At 42.9% G+C, this 18,229-nt stretch overlaps 1 non-coding gene across 1 annotated transcript; it reads right to left on the bottom strand.

The window, feature by feature from the left end:
- Positions 1-9,273: 9,273 nt before the first annotated feature.
- On the bottom strand, positions 9,274-9,345 carry trnaq-cug (transfer RNA glutamine (anticodon CUG)). Its single transcript has one exon. It is a non-coding gene; the product is annotated as a tRNA-Gln (tRNA).
- Between the last annotated feature and the right edge of the window lie 8,884 nt (positions 9,346-18,229).

Here is an 18,229-nt window from a genome sequence, read left to right on the forward strand (position 1 = left end):
TCCACTTTAACATTCTTCCCCTAATTTCATAGCTCTTAACGTTTATTGCATACACTAAAGATCTGGTGAATTATTAGACCCCTACCACCTGAGCAAAGCAGAAGCTGTGTTGTAGGTTGAAGTGGAGGAAGTGAGGTCTGCAGGTGCTGGAGATCAGAGCTGAAAATGTGTTGCTGGAAAAGCGCAGCAGGTCAGGCAGCATCCAAGGAGCAGGAGATTCGACGTTTCGGGTATAAGCCCTTAATTCCTGAAGAAGGGCTTATGCCCGAATTTCCTGTTCCTTGGATGCTGCCTGACCTGCTGCGCTTTTCCAGCAACACATTTTCAGCTCTTGTAGGTTGAAGTCCCAGGATTTGAGTGCATTGTCGCTGATGGCTCTCCTGTGCAGTTATAAAGCATTGCTGCATTATCTAATCTGCTTTTCCTTCTGATACTGTTCATTATCACACAGCAGTAGGTGCGCTCCAGAAGTACTTCAGTTGTAAAACACTTTTAAATGATTCAAAAGTGTAAAAGCTGTTGTAAGGTTTCCTGAACTTCCAAGTCTTCATTTGAATTTCCAGTTGGACACAAAAAAGCTAAATTTGAAGGTATGTGGCATATTGCAGTCTATTGTTAACGAACTGCAATAAATGACATTGTCGGAGGAAACCAGAAAATCCCTTTGAGCATTGAGTGAAATTGTTTTCAGATTAGAGTTGATCTTGAAAATGGGGTATCAGTAAGAGCTAGCATATAATAATATCATCGCTGGTCTGATAATGGTCTCACTCCACTTTCCTCTCTGCAATCTATAACCCATATTGAAGGACCTATCAATCTATGGTGGCCTTGAATAAGTTTTGAAAACCCAATCTCCACTATCTGGGACAGAAAATTCTGCATTCTAACAACCCTTGGGGCGCGGGAGAGAGAAAGAACTATCATTGCTACCTTAAAAGGAAAGCCGTATTTTATAATGTCACTAGAGTCAGCACAGTGCTCAGATTCGTATGTTCCTGCCTAATAAAAATCTGTTGATCTCTAATTTTGTTGAAATTGACCAGTACTGCTGCTTTTTGTTGAAGAGTTACATACTGCACTGTCCTTTCTGTGAAGAAGTCACCTAATCGCGCTCTCACTCTGGCTTTAATTTTAAGCTGTTATTTCCCTACCCTAGAGGCCTCACCACCAGCTGATTTTTTTTTTAATTTCCCCCCTCCCCCACTCGCCCCCTCATCGACTGGCCTGATTTTCTCTCGATCTCAAAAATTCAACTAAGTCTTCCCTTAATCTTCTGTGTTGTAAGGATTATTAAATACATGCGTTATATAGTCTTCTCATAATTTGTTTCTTGGACCCTGTTGACATTTGGTTGGATGGGATGATTCTTCCTGGTTGTGCTAGAATGTTTTACAAATATTGCTTGCCCCCACAGTAACTGCAGCTTCCCCTTATCGAGCATCAAGGTCTTGTGGAAACGGGCGTTTAAGAATAAAAAGGATTGCATTATCTTACAAAGGAAAATTTCTTTCTGAAAAGCCTGGTGTTGGAATTGGGAGGGTTTTTTTTAAATTTCAGATACTGCGTATAAGTTGAAGTGTAAAATAGGTGAACTTAAATAGGCATGGAACAAACGAAAACAAATTGCTGGAGAAACTCTTAAGTCTGGCAGCGTCTGTGCAGAGAAAACAGTCACTTGAGTCTAGTGACCCTTCTTCAGAAACTGAACATCATTTCTCTTCTAAATCACTGTTTACTGTCCTCGTCTGATCCCCTTTGGAGGCAAGGGATTTTCTAAATCATCAGTGAGTTCAATTAAAACTGAAATTTTTAAAACAGGAATGTTTTACTAAATCTTGAGTGAATCTTACACTTAGATTACCAATTGGTGCGAATGATCACGGATCTAATGTTTAAAATACAATAATTAGGTTAGTGTGAATTGTCCAAATGTTGCTCGTGCAATACCCAGATAGTTCATAAAGCACTGCAATTTAATTTCTAGATGTCAAAAGAGACACGCATCAAAGAATGTGCAGGAAGAAAGGAAATGATGGTGAGTAAATTGAGAATAGCGTCAAGAGCAGGTGTTTTCCACTTTTTTTTTGTGTCTAGCGTCATGCTTCTCTCTCTGGAGCTGATGAGCACTTTTGAATGATAAGGATAATTCTAAGGTTCTCGCACAACATTAAACTTGTTTTGAAAAATGTAGGATATGAACAAAATGTCAATAAATTGGTCGCTTAAAAACGAGTAATAAAATTGTAACTAAAAAGTGCTGAACTCAGCTAACCTTTCTCGAGTAGGACTAAAGAGAGAATCTGGGCCCTAAATTGTAAGGTGCCAAGCCCAAGTTAAGGAGTTGGTTTTAATTAATGCTGCCCTTATGATTGCCTCGCAATGCACATACTCTGAGCTGGCCTTGGTGGAGTCTATAGGAAATTGGGGGTTAGAAGTAAGTTGCCTCTCAGTCTGGGTGTGGATCGAATTTTTTTAAATGGTCTGTCTAAAGGGAAAGCCAATAGATAACGTTGCTGGTGTGTAAAGTAGCAAAATTGCTGATTAAATAGAAAGTATGATTTTAAATAACGGTAGATTTTTTCCAATATTATTGAAGAAAGATACTGAGCTTGAGCCAGCTCGTGCTCTGTTGCTCAGGTGATTGGTTGTCTGTCTCTGAAGTTCAATATTATTTGAAAATTTCGTTTACCTCTTACGGGTAAGAACAAGGTGCACAAAAGACGTATTTTGAATATCTCAGCATTCTGCAGCAACACAATAGTATATTTGCACCTCTGAAATGGGTGTAGATAGGTACATTTGAATTGCTCTATAGGCAAAAATACCTACTTACAGTGATAATAGCCAGTTATTCTGTTGTGATGATGCTAATTGGGAATAAACACGACTGGAATTTCTGCCTCCTACCTCTCAAATACCATACGTTCACCTCAGACGATAAAGCAACATTCTCACATGGGCTGTAATCACCCACGACTTTGACTCAGAGTCGAAGTTGACTTCCAGGTCTACATGAGTGTGACTTGGACAAAGTCAGGATGGTAGCACATTGCATAGCATTAACAGTATGTTTTTGACCAATTTTCAAACAAAAATGCAACTCAAAGGCTGATAGATATTCGGAATGTGCAACTAGGAATGGGAGCGGAAGTGAAAATGCTTACAGATCACTCAAAATAAAAGCGTCATATTTCGGATCAGGAATCGATCAGATGGTCTCCTTGAGCCGACTCCTGTGTTCACTAAGATCTTAGCTGATTATCAGATTCAACTTGATATTTCTTGCCCTATCTAACCTACTTACCATTCCAAACATCTTTCAGTCACAGTCTTGGATAAGTTCAGTGACTTGTCCACAGCTTCAAAGGTAGAGAATTCCAAATAAACATAAGTTTGAAGAAATTTCTCCTCATCCTTGCCCTGAGTGGCCAACCCCTTTCTTGAGATTCGTGTTACATCGACATTTGCCTGAAGAAACCACGCTTACCTGCTCCTCTTCAGTTCAAGCATTCTTCTGTGGAGTAATCCCAGGCACTATATTCTATACTCCCATTGCCCTTTTAATGCCCGAAGTATTTCCAAAAAAATTGGACCACTTACATCAAGCCGAGTATCATTTTTAAGGAGCTGTAAAAGTAACAACTTTGTTACTTTGTTTCCATGAAATTGGAGCTTTTATTTTTGTTTGAATTGTTGAAAGCAAGAAGTATTTGAGATAAAATTTTAGAATTAGATTTTATTGTTAAATGTTCTCAAGTACAGTGACGTGTGTACAAAGACACCAATCTCTGGTACCATCTTGGTTACAAAGATCAGAATCAAAAGTAATTGGACAAATAAATGAAATAGAACTAAAAGGGAAGAAAAGCGTCCAGATTTAAAGAATGTTTTAATTCTCTTAAGAAGGAGCTGGTACTGATGAAGGGCTTATGCCCGAAACGTCGAGTTTCCTGTTCCTTGGATGCTGCCTGACCTGCTGCGCTTTAACCAGCAACACATTTTCAACTGTGATCTCCAGCATCTGCAGTCCTCATTTTTTACCCTTCACGGCTGGCCATTTGGTAATATTGTTTCTGTCCACTTTCTGCATTGCAGTAATATGGATAGAGTCAATTTAAACAGTGTTGCAATAAATCTGTTTCTTTTTCATCTCAATGCTTCAGTTAATGTTAGAGAAGGTGAAGACTTTTTTTTACTAAGACAGGCACAGCTTCATTGAGTTAAAGGGGTTAAGATTGAATTGCATAGTAAAAGGATGCAATACTACTATACGAGTTTGTGCTATAAAATTACGGATTGGATAAAGCAACACTAAGGAGTAATGTTACGTTGTGGAAGAGACATGAAGTTCTTCGACCCCCTTAACGCCGTTGGCTATCTATTTTTGGTGAGGTGGGAGATCATAAAACACCCACTCCAAGAAGGAAACAGTAAATGGTGCAAACAGCAGAACAAAATTCGACAGAATAGGCTTTGGTGCCAATGCAAATCGAGTTAAAAAGCCCATTTTTATGATTTACCTCTGAAAATTCCACGTACAGAGAATTGTATATGTTCCGGTTAATTGTGTGCCACGCTGAATTAAATGTTAAATGGTTAATATTTTGAAGCAATAACTAAAATGGTTAATTTTCTGTAATTCATTGCTTTGAACTTTGTAAATCTGTGAAGGAATTAATTAACCATTAGGCAGTACGTAGCCCAGCTACACAGGAACATCCTTGTGTGGAAAGATCGTCAATCTTGTCGGTAGCAATTGAAGGGATGTTATAATTTACCTTAATGTAACCAAATTTTGGAAATAAAGATCAGGTAGCCTCTTGCACTTTGTTACTGTGTAGAAGAGATAATGTAAGGATAGAATGAGGTGGATCCGGAATGTGCTCCCACGTCAAAGAAACCAACGTGAAGAATGGAGATTTTGGTGTTCAGACCTGCGGAATCCAATGCTAGTAAGGATTCCAAACTTGGACCAAGGACTGCGAAGAAACGTAATCATTAGCTCAAAATAAACTATATTAATTGGTGGATAAAATTCTCAAAGTCCGATTAAACCCATTGTGGGTTTAGGTTTGTGTATATTTCTGATTTCTACCTGATTTGTACGCTCTTATTTTTGCAACATATTTACAAAATGGCAAATTCCTAATGAAGCAGAGGGATGAGCAGAGGGATCTTGGTGTCCATGTACACAGATCTCTGAAAGTTGCCACCCAGGTAAATAGTGCTGTGAGGAAGGCATATGGTGTACTGGGCTTTATTGGCAGAGGAATTGAGTTCCGGAGTCCTGAGGTCATGTTGCAGTTGTATAAGACTCTGGTGCGGCCTCATCTGGAGTATTGTGTGCAGTTTTGGTCGCCATACTATAGGAAGGATGTGGAAGCTTTAGAACGAGTGCAGAGGAGGTTTACCAGGATGTTGCCTGGAATGGTAGAAAAATCTTATGAGGAAAGGCTGAGGCACTTGGGGCTGTTCTCATTGGAGAAGAGAAGGTTTAGGGGAGATCTGATAGAAGTGTATAAGATGATTAGGGGTTTAGATAGGGTAGATACTAAGAACCTTTTACCGCTAATGGAGTCAGGTGTTACTAGGGGACATAGCTTTAAATTAAGGGGTGGTAGGTATAGGACAGATGTTAGGGGTAGATTCTTCACACAGCGGGTTGTGAGTTCATGGAATGCCCTGCCCGTATCAGTGGTGAACTCTCCTTCTTTATGGTCATTTAAGCGGGCATTGGATAGGCATTTGGAAGTTATTGGGCTAGTATAGGTTAGGTAGGATTCGGTCGGCGCAACATCGAGGGCCGAAGGGCCTGTACTGCGCTGTATCCTTCTATGTTCTATGTTCTATGTTCTATGAAGGGCTTTTGCCCGAAACGTCGATTTCGCTGCACTTTGGATGCTGCCTGAACTGCTGTGCTCTTCCAGCACCACTGATCCAGGAAGATTTTGACATAGTTGACACAGCGGGTTTCCTTCGGGTGTTCCGATTTCCTCCCACAGTCCAAAGATGTGCAGGTTAGGTGAATTGGCCTTGCTAAATTGCCCGTGGTGTTAGGTGCATTAGTCAGGGGTAAATGTAGGGGAATGGGTCTGGGTGGGTTACTCTTCGGAGGGTCGGTGTGGACTTGTTGGGCTGAAGGTCCTGATTCCACACTGTAGGGAGTCTAATCTAATCTAATAAATCTAAAAACTGAGTTTTCAGTTCTGTAATTTTTCTCTATGCCATTTCTTACCTCTCTTGGTATGAGATCAATAACCCAATAATCAATGACCCAAATGATTGGGAGAGACGGGCTGATATTGTTTCTCTCCTCCCTCCCTCCTTCATTTCTGCTGCACCACCTTCTACTAACTTAGTCCCAACTTGCTGGTTACATGGGCTTACACACAGTGTGGTCAATCATCCAGGATGGCTATGGAATCTCCAAGAATTGAAGCTAAATTCCTGGGAAAACTGTTTGTTTTAAACAAAATCCTTTGAATACTTTCGTTGTTTTTTTAAAAACACAAGGGAATAAAAAAGCTGTTTGGATGATTCTTGATTATTGATCAATCAGAAATTAAGAGCTTTCCAATTGGCGTAGGAAAGCGGAGCTTGGTGAGGATTGACATGTAGGGGACCAATAGCAGCAGTAGTGGGTGATGAAGCTGAAAATGTGTTGCTGGAAAAGCGCAGCAGGTCAGGCAGCATCCAAGGAGCAGGAAATTCGACGTTTCGGGCATAAGCCCTTCATCAGGAAATGATGAAAGGTTGTGTGATGAAACCAGGTATCTCTCTATTGTCGGTGGCTTCTGTATCATAGCACCTGGAATTTGATGCTCAGCTTATTTTTCTCCTCAGTATTGCTTCTCCTAGCTAGTCTAACCTTATATTATTATCACTTTTTCCTAAATGTTCCCTAAATGATACTTGACCTATCACTTCTCGGAGTCTTATCTGGCAGTCTCTCCTATCTTTTAGGTGCTCGAAACATATGTCATGGAAAATTATCCATTGACTGTGAAATTTGAAAGAGAATGTTTTTCTAAATGTAATGCTGAGCTTTGTAAACAATACTTTGATGAGGTTTGCAGCCAGCTTGTCTCTGTTTGAATTTTGTAAACATTCAACTCGAACTTGCAATAGTCGAACTCAGTGAAAGCTGAAGCACTGTTGTGTCCAAGACCAGGGGATGAGAGGATAACAACTTGAGTTTTCCCAGTCTTTGCCCTTGAGAACGTGATAAGAAACAGTATAAGGCAAGTATCTGAACAATGCTCAGATTCCCCTTTACTTTGAGGCATCCAGCTGAATGTACTGGGGTCAATTCTGCAGAATGTAAATAAAGCTCCTTTCTTTGCTCTTGTTAATAGTTGAGTCAAGTCAATTTAATTTCCAGGACAACATACCTTGAATATTCTCCTGAAAACACTTCAAAAATGCTTCTCCTCCTCCTCCTCCTTCTTACATCTTTACTGTCCCAGTCTGTGTTAGGTTTGTAACCCCCACCCCACCCCACTGCACCCCTTAACTTTTGTACTTGGTAATTTCCTTTTAAACTTGTTCCATTGTATCTTTGTCCAATGGAATGCACTGATAATTGTTATGGTAAACCTTATTGTTTGTTAGATCTAACCAAGTTCCTTCCTCCCCCCTCTTCCAATTCCACCCTCCCCAAAGACAGACAGACACACACATACCTAAATCCTAAATCCAGGAATAATTATTAACCAGAGATGAGTGAATTTTACTTTGCAAAATGAGTTATAATGGATGGGGTGGGGGGAGTGCAGAACTAGAGGGCGTATGTTTAGGGTGAGAGTAGAAAGATTCAAAAGGGACCTAAGGGGCACCATGTTCAAGCAGAGTGTATGAAACGAGCTGCCAAGAAGTGGTGGAGGCTGATACAACTACGGCATTAAAAAGGTATCTGGATGGGTATATGAATAGGAAAGGTTTAGAGGAATATGAGCCAAGTGCTGGCAAATGGGACTAGATTAGGTTAGGAATTCTGGTCAGAATGGACGAGTTGGAACGAAGAGTCTGTTTCTGTGCTGTACTGCTGCCTCACAGCACCAGGAGCCCAGGTACAATTCCAGCCTCGGGTGACTGTGTGGAGTTTGCATATCCTCCCCGTGTCTGTGTGGGTTTGCTCCAGTTTCCTCCCACAGTCCAAAGATGTGTGGGTCAGGTGAACTGGCCATGCTAAATTGCCCATTGTTTTAGGTGCATTAGTCAGAGGGAAATGGGACAGGGATGGGGTTACACTTCGGAAGGTCGGTGTGGACTGGTTGGGCCAAAGGGCCTATTTCCACACTGTAGGGAATCTAATCTACGACTCTATGACCTGAAATGACTGCAGATTGAATAGTGTTTTTTTTACCCAAGGGGATTGGAGAAATACTGTATCAGAGCAAATTTGCATGAGTACAGGAAAGAGGTGAAGGGAACCATTAGAAAAGCCCTTACAAATGAGTCAATCGTTGAATAGCCCACTCCTGTCAATTCTGTGCAATGTACCTTGTTAAGATGAGATTTACAAAGATTATCCCAAAGAGGTGAATCATGGAATTAATAATCGTCTTTTTCTCATCTTTTCACATAGAGTCATAGAGATGTACAGCATGGAAATAAACTCTTCGGTCCAAGCCATCCATGCCAACCAGATATCCCAACTCAATCTAGTCCCACCCTGCCAGTACCCAGCCCATATCCCTCCAAACCCTTCCTATTCATGTACCCATCCAAATGCCTCTTAAACATTGTAATTGTACCAGCCTCCACCACTTCCTCTGGCAGCTCATTCCATACATATACCACCCTCTGCATGAAAACGTTGCCCCTTTAGGTCCCTTTTATATCTTTCCCGTCTCACCCTAAACTTATGCCCTCTAGTTCTAGACTCCCTGACCCAAGGGAAAAGACTTTGTCTATCCTATCGATGCCCCTCATGATTTTGTAAACCTCCATAAGGTCACTCCTCAGCCTCCGACGCTCCAGGGAAAACAGCCCCAGCCTGTTCAGTCTCTCCCCATAGCTCAAATCCTACAACTTTGGCAACATCCTTGTAAATCTTTTCTGAACCCTTTCAAGTTTCACAACATCTTTCCGTGTTCGAGTACATTCTTAATTTCTAGAGATAATGATCTCTCTTACGAGCTAAGAGCATAGGCTATCTTATTAAGGTTTTATTTTAAATTAGAACTAAGCTTCACTTCATGGTTTGCGGATTACAGTATTCGCAGTGGGAAAGTGCAATGTAGATTTAAACCGAATAAAAAGCACACAAGGTTCCACCGAGATTTGAACTCGGATCGCTGGATTCAGAGTCCAGAGTGCTAACCATTACACCATGGAACCACGTGCTCCATAAGTCAACAATGTAACAAAAAACAGATACATTCCGGATACAGTCACTGAGTAACAATTGAAATTTGATACAAATGTTCCTCCTCGCTCTACTCCCCACGTCCCAGAGCCTGACTCTCTTAATCTGCAGGAAAACCCGGATCCTGAAGAAAGAAAAGGGAATTTTCTGCTCCACCGGCCAAACAAATTGGCAACTTCACCCAATGAGAATAACGCCCATCTCCTGAATGAGGGAGGTGGAGAGTGTGGGTTTTATAAAGGGGTTGGGTGTGAGGGGGAGCGGCTTGGGTACAGTATAGGAGTGGGGAGAGGAGAGGAGACTTTGTGCACGGGATGAGTTTGAGAATATGAGAGGGAGGATTTTATACCGGAAGTAGGATGTGGGGTTATTGTACAGGGGCTGGGTGTGCGCGGATTTTGATTTATGATTGTGAAGCGGTGAAAAGATGAGAACTGGCCCCGGGCGAGGGGGATGGGGCTGAATGTCAGAGAAAGCTGCAGTTTGCAGGAAAGCCAGAGGGTAGCCGGTGGGCCAGCGAAGCCAGCTGGAGCCAGTCACAGAACTGGGCACTGCTGTGAACCGTCAGCCACAAAACCAAACGTATACCACAGGCACACACACACACCAACCCAAACATTCATCTCTCTCTCACACACACACACACACACCAACCCAAACATTCACCTCTCTCTCACACACACACACACACATTCACCTCTCTCTCACACACACACACCAACCCAAACATTCACCTCTCTCTCACACACACACACACAAACATTCACCTCTCTCTCACACACACACACACCAACCCAAACATTCACCTCTCTCTCTCACACACACACACCAACCCAAACATTCACCTCTCTCTCTCACACATACACACACACACACACAAACATTCACCTCTCTCTCACACACACACACCCAAACATTCACCTCTCTCTCTCACACATACACACACACACACACAAACATTCACCTCTCTCTCACACACACACACCCAAACATTCACCTCTCTCTCTCACACATACACACACACACACAAACATTCACCTCTCTCTCACACACACACACCCAAACATTCACCTCTCTCTCACACACACACACCAACCCAAACATTCACCTCTCTCTCACACACACACACACAAACATTCACCTCTCTCTCACACACACACACACCAACCCAAACATTCACCTCTCTCACACACACACACCAACCCAAACATTCACCTCTCTCTCACACACAAAAACCCAAACATTCACCTCTCTCTCACACACATACACACACACACACAAACATTCACCTCTCTCTCACACACACACACCCAAACATTCACCTCTCTCTCACACACACACACCAACCCAAACATTCACCTCTCTCTCACACACACACACCCAAACATTCACCTCTCTCTCTCACACATACACACACACACACAAACATTCACCTCTCTCTCACACACACACACCCAAACATTCACCTCTCTCTCACACACACACACCAACCCAAACATTCACCTCTCTCTCACACACACACACACAAACATTCACCTCTCTCTCACACACACACACACCAACCCAAACATTCACCTCTCTCACACACACACACCAACCCAAACATTCACCTCTCTCTCACACACAAAAACCCAAACATTCACCTCTCTCTCTCACACACACACCAACCCGAACATTCATCTCTCTCTCACACACACACACACACCCAAACATTCACCTCTCACACACACACAAACCCAAACATTCACCTCTCTCTCACACACACACACACACACACACACACCAACCCAAACATTCATCTCACACACACACACAGCCAAACGTTCAAGCCGATCAGGAAACGCATCAGATTTGACTTGCACCATTTTAGCAGCAGCATGTTCCTGCATTAACGCTGCCCCGCTTTGGAAATGATTTGGAGATGCCGGTGTTGGATTGGGTAGACAAAGTTGTGTGCTTTTCCGCTTTGGAAAGTTAGCTTTCCCGTTTCAGTCTTACAGCTGGTGGGGGGGGGGGGGGTAGCAAATGCGGGTGAGGGTTGGAAGGGCACAGAGACCAAGAGGCCTGCTCTTTAAGTCTCAACGTCCTTTGGAGGCGACAGAAACCAGTCCATCTCTCTGTTCGGGAATTTTGCGAGTTCAGTGATTGGGAAGTCTGGATTTCATTCTGAGCCGCATTCCGGAATGAAGCACATGTGCAAACCATTTCTACTCAGTCATATTAGCTTATATTTCTAGTGTGTAATTCTGGGCTGGAGCAGGGAGATTGGTGAAAAATCAACATTCACAAGAACCAATTCAGCTCTTTAAATGATATGAAAGCTTCAAACGAAGCCAGTTAATGATCGTAAGACGATTGCATTCCAGAGTAAATCATGGAGCAGCGGGTGTGCAGGGTTCAGGAGCCAACGGAAGACAGAAACTGATGAATAAATTATTGCAAAAGTAGTTACAGTAGAGAAGCGGCCTATAGGGATGGACAAAGGTAAAAATCACACAACACCAGGTTATAGTCCAACTGGTTTCATTGGAAGCACACTAGCTTTCGGAGCGACGCTCCTTCATCAGGTTGCCAACCCCCACCCCAGACAGACACGCACACACAGACAGACAAAAAGCCACATGCTCACATATATTTTGTGGGGTGAATTTGTACTTGCAGAGTTACATTGTACTTTGCTCAAAAACTGCATGAATTTATGTAAAACTCTGTTATCTCACATTTTAGATTAGAATCAATCTAAACATCAGGGCATAGACAGAGAACACAGGGGGCTAACACCTTCAACATATTGTCTAGCTATCACCATTGTTAACAGCTAACCCGAGAATGCAATTTTTAAAAAAAGGGTTTTGTGATTTACACATGAAAGAAGTGAAACTATCACTGTATTCTAACAGATGAAAGGCTTAACAGACAATCAATTTTTCAATGTATAATTTCAGTTACATCACACTGTAAATATTTGCTATAAATTCTGTGTTAAAGATCGAGCCCTCCACAATCACCTGATGAAGGAGCGTCGCTCCGAAAGCTTGCGCTTCCAAATAAACCTGTTGGACTATAACCTGGTGTTGTGTGATTTTTTTAAACTTTGTACACCCCAGTCCAACACCGGCATCTCCAAATCCTGACTACTATCAGGATGGAATGAGGGAGGGATCTGGAGACAACTGTCAAGTAAAATGCAGAGAAGAAATAAGGAATCGGCAAACATGTGACATAAGGATGTGTAAAAAAAACTCTATCTAGGAGCAGAGAGAGTTTTAACAGTAAAATCCTTAGTGTGAGGTGTGCACAAAGTGTACGAACAGGAACCCAGGTTAAGACTGAGATGAGGAGGAATTTCCTCTCGCAGAAGGCACTCCTTGCCACAGAGAGGTGTGGGGACAGATTTCTTGAGTCTAATTGAGGCAGAGATCAGTCGGGAATCGTGTTCTGGGGAAAGCACAGAAAAGCCTTTCAAGTGGGTATTAATTCGTTCCTTCAGATTTTTTTCCAATAGTTTTCCTACCACTGACATGAGATTCACTGGTCTGTAACTTTCTAATTCATCTCAATCAGCCTTCTTGAAAAGTGGAGCCATCCTTCAGTCCTCTGTCACTTACCCCGATGGCCAGAGAGGAATTAAACATTTGTGTCAGAGCCCCTGCAACTTCCTGCCTCGCTTCCCACTGCAGCCTTGAATGCAAATCATCTGGACCAGAGAATTTGTCCATTTTTAAGCCTGACAGAGCCTCTAATTCCTATGTCAAACCGTGCAAGTTCCTCACAGTCCGTTTCCCTGAATTCTGTACCTATGCCCTCCTTTGCCAATGTGAAGAATGACGAGAGGTATTCATTTCAATATCCTGCGACTTCACACACAGTTTGGCCCCGGGTCCCTAATGAGCCTTACTCTTTCCTTCATTAACCTCTTCCCTTTAATGTATTTATAAAATATCATAGGATTCTCCTTATTTCTCTTTGCAAATCTTTTTTTCATGCCCCCTTTTTGCTTTTCTAATTGATTTCTTACTCCTGCTCCTGTTTCTCATGGTCACTCACTAAGGACACTGTATTTTCTCTCTTGAACAGGCCCTGGGAGTAGCATTTATTTTTGATTCATTCTTGGGACCTGTTGAGCTTCCCTGGCTGGGCCAGCATTTGGTTCCATCCCTTGGGAGCTTTGAGAGGACAGATGCAGAGAGGTTGTAGAAGAGACAAGGACCAGAGAGAATCATCTAGAGTAGTGAATGTTACTGCAGAGAGCAGTCGAGCCTGAGGCATTAAATATAGCCAAGGCTGAGGTAGACAGATTTGTAATCAGTAATGGGATCAGGGTTATGGGGGGAAAGATAGTTGACGGTCATTAGATCAGCAATAATCTCATTCAATGGTAGAACCAAATAGCCCACTTCTTTTCTGGCCCTACTTGCCCTGAAGAATGTGAGTTGCCTTCTCAAACTGTTGTAGTCCTTGTGGCAAGAACACAGGCATGATGTTTTTACTGATGTGGTTGGATATAATTGATGGGCTTGTTGTCATTTCAGAGGTCGTTTGTAAGAATTAAGCATAGGCAAGACCTGGTGAGAGTGCCAGATTACCTCCACTTTGAATGGGGTATTTTCATGATCATTATTAATGAAACCTGGAACATTTTATGTTACATTTATTAATGAATTAAACATACTTGTGGTGGTGGGATTTGAACTCATATTTCCAGTTAGTTCAAGCCACTAGATGTCTAATTCAATACCAGTGTGATACAATACCTCCATGGTGGCATCCACGTAATGGCTGATGTTATTTGGACACGTATTGATGTTGAGATTAGTTCACAGTTTGACTAACTATAATTCAGGGTGATTTGGCAGCTCAGTGTGGAAAATATTAAAATAGAGGATGGATTCTATTTGCAAACATACTCCATTGCTCCAAACACCCCTTTTATTTCAGCTGACTCAGCCAAATATCCTTGTTTACTTTATCCCACCACAACATTAGCATGATCTGAGTTCATTGAATTTAAAAGAAATCTGAATCTCTTTTAAAGAAATAGATTCATCGAGGTCTGGACATGGGATGGCTGTGTTGGGCTGAGGTTTATTGCAGAGATTTTGAAAATGGCTTTGAAGTTGCAAAGATTTCTGGAATCAGCAGATATAAGAGTGGATTCTTTGAAATCTTTGACAAGTTAAGCTGATAGTTAAGAGATAAACTTATCAGTTAAAGCAGGATTTCGTAAGGAAGAGATGCTTAGAGTGATTATCCGGTACTTAGATTTAGAAAATGGGAATCATGAAATCCTGCTTAAATCCCTAGATGTCGCAGCTAGAACAATCAGGATACAGTTAGACTTGAGTTAGAAGACAAAGAGAAAGGGAAAGATAAAGAAAAGTGGAAATTGAGGAGAAAGAAAAGCAGAGGAAAATGTGAAAAGATGAGGGGAGCACAATCTGTATGGAAAAGGAGACAGCATCTAAAAAACTCCAAAGAAACAGGGAAATGAGACAATATGTTTTGACCAAAGAAAATCTTTGAGTTAAAGAAGGAAACAAGAAATGGTAAATGCAGCGGATGATTCTTATTCTAATGAAGGATTTGATTTAACTCAGAATTTTGTGATTCTTCCTACTACTCCATCAAAACTCCTCATAATTTTGAATATTTACATTAGAGTTCCTCTTAAACTTCAGAGCTTAAAGGTAAAAGGATCTTTTTCAGGATGGCAGCTGGTGCCTAGGGAGTTTCGCAGGGTTCAAATGTTGGGACGACAATGATGCATTAACAGTCTGGATGACAGAATGAGGGCATTGTTACTGAGTTTGCAAATGATACAAAGATAGTTGGGGAGACAGGTAGTGTTGAGACTGAAAAGCTGCACAAAGACTTGGACATTTTAGGAAGTAGCAGATGGAATACAATGTGGGAAAGTGTGTGGTTATGCACTTTACTAGGAAGAGTAGATTATTTTGACAATGGGGATAGGCTTTGGAAATCTGAAGCACAAAAGGTCTTTGAAGTGCTCGCTCAGGATTCTCCTAAGGTTAATATGCAAGTTCAGTTGGCAGTTAGGAAGGCAAATGCAATGTTAGCATTAATTTTGAGGTGGCAAGAATACAAGAGGCAGAAATATTAGTTAAAATATGTTCGAGACACCACCCACGCCCTCCACCTCCTCCAAGACTTCTGTTTCCCCAGCCCCCAATCCTTCACCATGGATATCCAGTCCCTATACACCTCCATCTGCCATGACCAGGGCCTCCAAGCCCTCCGTTCCTTCCTCTCTCGATGTCTCCACCAGTACCCTTCCATGACACTCTCATTCGTTTGGCCGAACTGGTCCTCACTCTTAACAATTACTCCTTCGAATCCTCCCATTTCCTCCAGACCAAAGGGGTAGCCATGGGCACCTGTATGGGCCCCAGCTATGCCTGTCTCTTTGTTTGCTACGTAGAACAGTCCATCTTCCGTAATTACACCAACACCACTCCCCACCTCTTCCTCCGCTACATTGATGACTGCATCGGCGCCACCTCGTGCTCCCGCGAGGAGGTTGAGCAATTCATCAAGTTCACCAACACATTCCACCCTGACCTTAACTTTACCTGGACCATCTCTGACACCTCCCTCCCCTTCCTGGACTCACCATCTCCCTTAATGACGACTGACTTGACATTTTTTACAAACCCACCGACTCCCACAGCTACCTGGATTACACCTCTTCCTATCCTACCTCCTGCAAAAATGCCATCCCGTATTCCCAATTCCTCCACCTCCGCCGTATCTTCTCCCAGGAGGACCAGTTCCACCACAGAATACACCAGATGGCCTCCTACTTTAGACCGCAATTTCCCTTCCCACGTGATTAAAGATGCCCTCCAGCGCATCTCGTCCACATCCTGCACCTCTGCCCTCAGAACCCAATCCTCCAATCGTAACAAGGACAGAATGCCCCTGGTGCTCACCTTCCACCCTACCAACCTTCACATAAACCAAATCATCCACTGACATTTCCGCCACCTCCAAACGGACCCCACCACTAGGGATATATTTCCCTCCCCACTCCTGACCGTTCCCTCCATGACTACCTGGTCAGGTCCACGCCCCCCAACAAACCACCCTCCCGTCCTGGCACCTTCCCCTGCCACCACAGGAATTGTAAAACCTGCGCCCACACCTCCTCCCTCACCTCCATCCAAGGCCCTAAAGGAGCCTTCCACATCCATCAAAGTTTTACCTGCACATCCACCAATATCGTTTATTGTATCCGTTGCTCCCGATGTGGTCTCCTCTACATTGAGGAGACTGGACGCTTCCTAGCAGAGGGCTTTAGGGAACATCTCTGGGACACCCGCACCAATCAATCATACCGCCCTTTGGCCCAACATTTTAACTCCCCCTCCCACTCTGCCGAGGACATGGAGGTCCTGGGCCTCCTTCATCACCGCTCCCTCACCACCAGACGCCTGGAGGAAGAACGCCTCATCTTCCGCTTGGAACACTTTAACCCCAGGGCATCAATGTGGACTTCAACAGCTTCCTCATTTCCCCTTCCCCCACATCACCCCAGTTCCAAACTTCCAGCTCAGCACTGTCCCCATGACTTGTCCTACCTGCCTATCTCCTTTCCCACCTATCCACTCCACCCTCCTCCCTGACCTATCACCTTCATCCCCTCCTCCACTCATCTATTGTTCTTGATGCTACTTTCTCCCCACCCTCACCATCCTCTCATTTATCTCTCCCCCCTTCAGGCACTCTGCCTGTATTCCTGATGAAGGGCTTTTGCCCAAAACGTCGATTATACTGCTCCTCGAATGCTGCCTGAACTGCTGTGCTTTTCCAGCACCACTAATCCAGAAGCAGAGATATTAGTGCTGAGGTTGCATAAAGCTTTTATCAGACTGCATTTGGATTATCTTGGCCCATATCTAAAGGAGGAGGTGCTGGCCTTAGAAAGGATCCAAAGATGTTTTTACAAGAACTATCTTGGGGATGAAGGATTTGTTATATGAGGAGTAGCTGAGGACTCCCAGTCTGTGCTGAAAATGTGATGCTGGAAAAGCGCAGCAGGTCAGGCAGCATCTAAGGAACAGGAAATTCTACATTTCGGGCCTTTCATCAGGAATTCTATACTTGGAATTTAGAAGGCTGAGGACAGATCTGATTGAAATTTATAGAATACGGAGTAGTCTGGACGGAGTAGATGGGGAGATGTTTCCAACAGGAGAGAGTAAGAGTGAGGGTGTTACCTCAGAGGGAAGGGACAATCCTTTAGAACTGAGATGAATAGGAATTTCTTCAGCCAGTGGTTGGTGAATCTGTGGAATGTATTGCCACAGAAGGTTGTGGAGGCCAAGTCATTGAGTATATTTAGGACAGAGAGGTTCTTGATTAGTAAGGGGATCAAGGGGTATAGAGAAAAGGTAGGACAATGGGCTGGAGAAACAGCAGAATTCTCTTGCTCCTTGGATGCTGCCTGACCAACTGTGTTTTTCCAGGGCCACACTGTTTGACTGTGTAGAGGAGTCCATTAATGTATAGAGTTTACCCAACATTCCTGTTATTCTGCCATCCCATTATTCCCTCCAACTGCAAACATTTCTTTCCCTGTTGAACCTCTCTTTTGTCTTTCAGGATCATCATTGGTTATTTTAATCACTTCTGGTCTCCAAGCAATCACCAACATTCATCTTCATCTGTTCCTTTGACCCTGCTATGGTTCCATTTTCTTGAACACTGTTGCTGCTTGAGCTGCCGTGTGGCTCCCAGAAGTGTCCATATTTATTTAGTTATCTACACGCTTTCACAAAAATACGGACACCAATTGCTCGGCCAGCATTTATTTCTCATCCTTGATTGTCCTTGGGA

This window comes from Hemiscyllium ocellatum, chromosome 33 (genome assembly GCF_020745735.1).
Source record: "Hemiscyllium ocellatum isolate sHemOce1 chromosome 33, sHemOce1.pat.X.cur, whole genome shotgun sequence".
NCBI classification, from domain to species: Eukaryota; Metazoa; Chordata; class Chondrichthyes; order Orectolobiformes; family Hemiscylliidae; genus Hemiscyllium; species Hemiscyllium ocellatum.